Consider the following 7,113-nt stretch of genomic DNA (forward strand, 5'->3'; position numbering starts at 1 on the left):
AGTCTAGCTATGTGGTTTGCAATGTGCTGCCTATGAGCTTCCAGCTGGAACATATCAGTGTCTTTCTGAGCCTTTCCTTTCAGTGCCTCTGGCACCACAATCCAGTTGCACATTGTGACCTGCACAAGAAGTGCAACACTACTTGCAACTAAAAATAAATAAATCAAGGGCCATATGGCACGGTCATATTTATAGTGAAAGAGAGCATACAAGGAACAGAAGGAGGCACGATATTTTGAATGTATATTTTCACAAGATATATATCAGTTTATGGTCATTCAATGAATCTAGAGGCCATCACATTATGGGAAGTTGGATTGCAAGAATTACATCTACAAACTTTGCTGATGTTGGCTACAATATTCAAAAGCTCCAAACACCTTCTAGTCTTAAATAAAATGCTAAATGGATCCAATAACCAATTGGATATGGATAGCATCCATTCCTTATGATTATGAATTACAGTATGTATCAATTATATATTTAAAGCTATGTCATATTATTTAAAATGTTTATACAATGCTTGTGAGAATGGCATATCGATTTTTTTGTACATAAGATTCATCAGCATTCTTACTAATCAACTGCTTCAAACAAACCTTGATCTATTACAATTATGCAATCCTTTGCATGTTGTGTTAAAAATGGAAAAGTGACTTGTTCCTGAATAGTCTACATCTCTTGGTTCTCTCCCAAAAATCTTAGACAGTCTCAGAGCTGGAATTTGCTCCTTGATTTACAACCATTTGTTTAGTGACTGTTTGAAGTTTCAACCACACTGAAGAAAGTGACTTTTAACTGGTTTTCACAATCGTTGCAGCGTCCCCAGGGAAACATGATCAACATTCAGATGCTTGGCAACTGGCATGTATTCATGTCAGTTGCACCGTCCCAAGGTCATGGAATCACCATTTGTAACCTTGCCAGCTAGCTTCTGACAAGCAGAGTCAATGGAGGAAGCCATATTCACTTAAAAAGTGTGTCACTTAACAACTTTAGTGAGTCACTTAACAAACGTGGCAAAAAAGTTCATTAAATTGGGCGACGTTCCCTGAACAACTGCCCCGCTTAGCAATGGAGATTTGGGGCTGAATTGTGATCGTAAATTGAAGACTAGCTGTATCTGGAATCCCAATTTATCTGAGAAACGTAATGTTTGGAGAAGGCTGATATCGAATGTGAGCAGCCAATCTGATTGCTATGCATTTCAGTTTCTACCCTTCTGGAAGTAACCAGTAGACATGGATAAATCAAAGTTAGGCGCCACGATTAAAAAAAAAGAGCAATTATTACAAGCACTGCCTAGTTTAAAACACCCATCGCAGATTAGTTAGATGAAAAAGCCACAGCAAGGAGGACGTGAGATCCTGAGTGTATCATTGTGTTTTGACAATGCATTATTGTCCAGCTAAAATACATTTTTTGCCCAATAAAAATAAATATTTAACTGGATGAATCTAATGTAGCAGATTCCAATAAGAGTAACTCTTTTTTTAAAAATTATTTGAGAGTTGAATGTGATTAGGACATGATCTTTTGAGAGTGGGAAACAGAATTTCATTTTTAATGTGTGCCAGTATGTTCACAGTATAACAAATAACACCAAAGGTTATCTATCTATTGTTATACATGTAGCTTTTATTTTACTGCTAGAACCCGAAATATTTTTTTAAGAACTGGGAGTAAGATATATATTTCTGTAGTGATCTGGCATATGAGATGAAGCCGGGCAGGGAGGCATCTTTAGGCATCTATGAAATAACCTTCGATGGGAATAAGTCATTTATTATCTTACCCACAAAAATAAATATTGGAATCAGTTTCACCTCCTTGAGAGTGTAAGGCATTGATTTACTGCGGCAGTTCATAAGAGTGTCTAGAATCTCTTTTCAAAATAAGTTTGAAGAAGCATTTTTGCTCCCTGAGGCATAAGGTAGAATCTCTGCCAGGAGGCATAAACTAACCTCAACTCCTTGAAACAGTCCAAACTCCTGTGGCCAACTGTGGTTTGCAATCTGGAAATCCAGATGTATCAACAGGGTCATACTCTCACTGTCTCTTTCTAGTACAGATCATCTGTCGGAATCATCAAGTCTGCCTAAATGCAAAAATACCCTTTTGATGTAAGAGCTCTGGGGGTTACAGGACTATCAACTTTTCCAGCAAACTGGCCTGCATATGAAAAGCATTTGAGAGATTATTAGCAAAATGGGGTTCCTACAGGACTTAAAAGGCAGATTGAAGAGGTTTCACCAGGGGTGAAATCCAGCAGGTTCTGGAGAACCGGTAGCAGAAATTGTGAGTAGTTCAGAGAACTGGCAAATGCCACCTCTGGCTGGCACCAGAGTGGGGTGGAAATGGAGATTTTGCAGTATCCTTTCCCTGCCATTCCCACCAAGCCATGCCTACCAAGCCACACCACGCCCACCAAGCCACGCCCACAGAACCTGTAGTAAAAAAAAATTGAATTTCACCACTGGGTTTGACATACTGTATACCTAATGGTGCAAACATATCCAGGAATCATATTCACTTCAGGCAAGTTTTAGTAAATAGTGTAGTAAATAGTAAGTCTGTGACACTGTAGGTCACAGACTTACACAGAGTTATACAGTCCATTTAGGCCATCAAAACTAAACTCCGCTCAATGCAGGAATGTGAATTTCAAACATCCCAGACAATTCAATGAAGAGAAGCCCACCATCTTTCTGGATAAATGGTTGTATGTCATTATTTTAAATTTTATTTACAATATTCTTCCCTGTCCGACCAACTGGAGGAAAACCCAGCTCTTTAAAATCCAGATTTCTGGAAGGCAAAAATGATAGGGACCTACTGGATCACTGAAGGAGCTGAAATATGTTTTAATTCCTACGTTCCACCTGATGGCTGTATTTAACACATCACTGGAGACGGGAAGGGGGCACTAACCCAAAGCAAATCGATCTTGCTAGGGTTGACTTAGACTTGGAGTTGAAGATAAATGCTCTTACTTGTAAAAGGTGTTTTCCCCCCAACTTTCATTTGGACTTTGCCTTCCAGTTACTCACTATTCTGCATCTTTAATTTATATTTAAATTGTATTTCTGTCGATACAGTCTGCAAAAACATGGTATCTCTGGGAGCATCCTCTTTTCTGTCCCCTGCCCCCCCTCCCCCAGCGATCCTGGCTGGTGATCGTGGTGAAAAAAGAGCAGGACGGAGTGTGGGTGGTCAAGATATCCCTTACTAGGGTTCTGCCTCCAGTGGTCAATTTTATCTTGTCCCTTTGCAGTCACCCCAAATTTAGCAATCAACAACTATTCCAAGACAAGTTGGTTTTTATCATACTATTATAAAGCCAGATATTTCCCATCCTAAATGAGTCCAGCAATGGCCAGGGACCATCAAGCTCACCATGGTTCTGAGTGGCAGCTTTTAAACTGCACATAGTAGAACTTACGTAGATGGTATCGGGATATTGGCAACATCCAGGAAGTTCATTTGTCTGGATTTTCAGAGTTGCAATCCAGGAGCAAATCTATCATATTGTCTCCTCCCTGATGGTTAGGGTGATGCCTCCTTCACACCCAGCAGGTATTTGTTCTGGATCTGTGCCAGAATCACTCCAGCTGTCTGCCATTGAATGTCATTGCACATCATTGCTGCTTATAACTACGGAGCTGTAAATGGACCCTGGGTCACTTCTGACTTCACCTTCCTATCTAAGGAAGAAAGTAAAGATCTTCATTTGATTTTAATCATAGTGCTTAGCACTGGAACAGCACATTTAAGTATCCGTGGGGGCATTTGAAAGGGCAAAACAGCTACTGTATTTCACAGCACTGAGTGAAGGATTATAGTAAAGATGTCCTTTGAGAAACTCTTGAACTCCAGTAGCTCTTCATAGTTTAGTGGTGGAGTTTGTGCTACATATTTCATCTACTTCCCCACCTCATTTAAAAAAATAATAATTATATTGAGCTGCTTTGGTCTGTTTTACTGCTATACTCTACAGAACAGGCAGAAAGTTTAAACCTGTGTGTGTGTTAGTGACACAAGCTAACTTCCTTTTCTAATGCCTTAAATGTTTCTAAATTATATATACACAGACATACACACATGACTGTGTATGCACACGTAGGATTGCATGTGTTTATATATGTGTGTGTTTGTATTCATTCTAAACCACCCATTGGCTGTTTTAACACAACATAACGGATTATGAGTGGTGTATTGTTTGAACAGAAAACTCAGTCAGCTTTGTGGTTAAACCAAATGTCTTCCCTAAGCAGTTCTGGGAGACTTCTGCATTAGATCAGTCAGATGGGTAATGCAAATAAACAAGGAAATGCAGTATTAACAGAGGAACATTACTCTCTTCTGGCTGCCATCACAGAGATGAGTGCCTAGATCAGCTCTGCAAAAACATGGCATCTCTGGGAGCATCCTCTTTTCTGTCCCCTGCCCCCACCTCCCCCAGCGATCCTGGCTGGTGATCATGGTGAAAAAAGAGCAGGAGGGAGTGTGGGTGGTCAAGATATCCCTTACTCTATGGAAAGGGGTTCTGCCTCTCTCAGGCCTCAGTGGTCAATTTTATACTTGTCCCTTTGCAGAGGCTGGACTTTTTCCAGAGATTGCTTTTTGGGAGGTGGGGGTGGGGCTGGTTGTACATCCTTGGCCATCTGCCACAAGCACACTGAATGTTTATCCAAGGATAGCAGCAGGTGAGGTTAATTCTTTCGCACAACACAAGCCTCGAGTGTCACAGTTTACAATTGTTACATCAGCACACTTGCCTGATCTTTTAATTCAAACGCAGGACTATATTTCAAGTGGTAAATCCTGTGCATGTTTTTGCAAGAGACTCACATCCAGCAGTTCTTCTGAGCTGAGCAAATGCACGAAGAGCCCGAAAGGCTGCTCTTTCACAAGTCTTTCTCTCCCCAAAGTCAGAGAGCTGACCTTCTCATGAAGGAAAAAAACAACAACCCCAAACTGATCATTGTATGATATGGGAAGTGTTTTACCAATGGTTAGAGAATAAAAAAGGAAATTGGAAATAAAGAAGGCAAAAAGAAGAATAGAAAATATGTCAAGATAGAGCTAAGAATAAAATGACAATTGTTAGTGTTAGTATACTAATGAGAATAGCTATGTTTAATGTTATTATTGTATTTATATTAGAAGATATGTTAAGAAGGAAATGAAGAGTTTTACAATGTTTAACTGTTCAATGTATTATAATTTGTGGAAGGATGTTGCACACAAATATTTGTACCAAGACGACACAGTGCTTAAGAAAAGATGGAATGTTTATATTTTTAAAATTGAAAAATGAATAAAAAAACTTTATAAAAAAGGAAAGGAAAAAAATCTGTCATTCATTGCCAAGGGGCAACTCAACATTGGCCGCCTTTGGCTTCTGTAGGATTAGATAATGGTGATGCCCTGTTGGTTTGAGGGGGAATGGTATTGATTGATAGGAAACACTGAGCATTCAAAGATGCACACAAAACTTCTGAAGGTTCAGGAGATGAAGCCAATGGTTTTGGGGAAGTGCCTTGGTTATGCAAACCCAGCTTGTGTCTATTATAGAGAAACGTCTGGCATTTTTGTCTGCAGTTTTTTTGGCTGAAATTTTCCTTCCTCCATTCAACAAAACTGCTCTTGGTTTACTGACAGCTATACAGCAGAGGCCAATCCCTGATATTAACCTGAGAGGAAATCTGCTTAATCCACTTTTGAACCTCAGCTCAAAAGGTTTTGGAAAATCTGCAATTAGCTTGCATTATCCATTCAACTTTGGAGACAGGAGTTGCAATTCGAACTATTAAGAAATTTGAGATTGAAATTCAACAAACTAAGACTTGCAATAAATGTCAAAAATAATAAAAAGTTTGTTTCAACATATAGAACCGTGGTGGTAGTTAGGATGCGGTATTGCCAACTAACTCTGCCCACTGCCAGGAGTTCCGTCTTGACCCTTCCATCCTTCTGAGGTCAGTAAAAAGAGGACCCAGATTGTTTGTGGCGATATGCTGACTCTGCAAACCATTTAGAGAGGGCTATAAAGCACTATGAAGCAGTATAAAAGTCTAAGTGCTATTGTATGCTGTATAAAAATAAGAAAAAGGACAAAGAAACAATTGGCCCACTAATGGGAGAAGATGGCAAAGAAGTGACAGGCAGCAAGGAGAAAGTAGACCTGTTTAATTCTTTCTTTGTATCCATCTTCACAGAAAAATAAAAAATAGCCCAACCTGCCGAAAACAGAACCGCAAAAATTCGAATTAAAATAGTAAAGAAATGGTAAGAGAACCCCTGTCCACTCTAGATGAGTTCAAATCACCGCAACGTGATGGATTACAACCAAGACTTTTGATAGATCACAACCTACTTTTTGGTAAGCTAGAAAAATGTGGGATCATCACCATTAGATTCATAACTGGATGACAAATCACACTCAACGTGTAGTCCTTAATGGAACTGCATCTGCATGGTGGGAAGTAAGCAGTGGGGATAAACACAAGGTTTTGTCCGAGACCAGTACTATTCAATAGCTTCATAAATGATTTAGATCAGGGGTGTCCAAACTTGGCAACTTTAAGACTTGTGGACTTCAACTCCCAGAATTCCACAGCCAGACACCCCTGATTTAGATGAAGGAATAGAAGGGGAACTCATTCCAAGCTACTAAGCTGGCAGGAGGAGTCAACGCCCCATAAGATACACTCAAGATCCAGATGGATCTGGACAAATTTGAACACTGGGTCCTATCTAACAAAATGAAATTCAATGTAGAGAAACAATTTTATACTTGGGCCTGAAAAAAATGTACAGGTATAGATATATGAAACTTGGCTCAATAGCAGAATTGGGAGAGGGATCTAATTGACAATCACTTAAAAATGACCCAACAGTATGCTGCAGCAACCAAAAAGCCAATGTACTCCTAAGTTGCATTAACAGAGGGATAGAATCAAGATCACATGAAGTGTTAGTACCGTTTTATAAGGCCTTGGTAAGACCACACTTGGAATACTGCATCCGTTTTGGTCACCCCAATATAAAAAAAGATGTTGAGACTCTGGAAAGAGTAGAGAAGAGCAAGAAAGATAAGGAGGCTTGAGG

The sequence above is a fragment of the Natrix helvetica genome, assembly GCF_964273705.1.
Source record: "Natrix helvetica genome assembly, chromosome: 1".
Lineage (NCBI taxonomy): Eukaryota > Metazoa > Chordata > Lepidosauria > Squamata > Natricidae > Natrix > Natrix helvetica.